Below are 726 nucleotides of genomic sequence, written 5' to 3' on the forward strand. Positions count from 1 at the left end.
CGCACATAAAAGAAAACTTGGGCTTTTATATAGCGCAATATCCACTAAACGTGCTCAAAATGCTTTACAAGGGGTCCCTAGCAAACAGTACCATTTAACATGTAGGACGAGTCGTGATGCCTGTTAGGCGATAATAATATTACTTTTTTTCCGGACTGACAACAATTTTGTCAAGGACCAGGTACTCATTTTTACTGATGATTTACTGACGTTGCTGGGTGACGTGATATCAGACTATTGAATCCAATTCAATGCCCTGTGTCGATACTCGATACTTTATGTGCTGATCCGATTGTATTTGAAACGTGTCAATTACGACAACAGCACCTACGTACGTAAAATCAATAACGATACCAGCTTGTTTTCCGATATTTCATTCATCCTGTCTCCGGTCTCTGTGATACTGTTAGAAAACTAGGTTAATCAACCAATCTAAAATAGTCGTATAAAAATATATATTATTATTATTATGGGAACGGTAATTATGTCAGGTTGTGGTTTTTTAAAAAATTGACGTCCTTTTGCATCGGCAACATAAGATCTCTTTTTTTTTTAATTCAGCTTTTATATAGCGCAATATCCACTAAAGGTGCTCAAAGCTCATTACAAGGGGTCCTTGGCCAAGAGCAACATTTACCAAGTAGGACGGGACATGACGCCTTCTTCTTCTTCTTCTTCTTCTTCTTCTTCTTCTTCTTCTTCTTTCTTCTTCTTTCTTCTTTCTTC

The sequence above is a fragment of the Berghia stephanieae genome, chromosome 7 (genome assembly GCF_034508935.2).
Source record: "Berghia stephanieae isolate SIO BIC M18660-M18661 chromosome 7, UCSD_Bste_1.3, whole genome shotgun sequence".
Classification (NCBI taxonomy): Eukaryota; Metazoa; Mollusca; class Gastropoda; order Nudibranchia; family Aeolidiidae; genus Berghia; species Berghia stephanieae.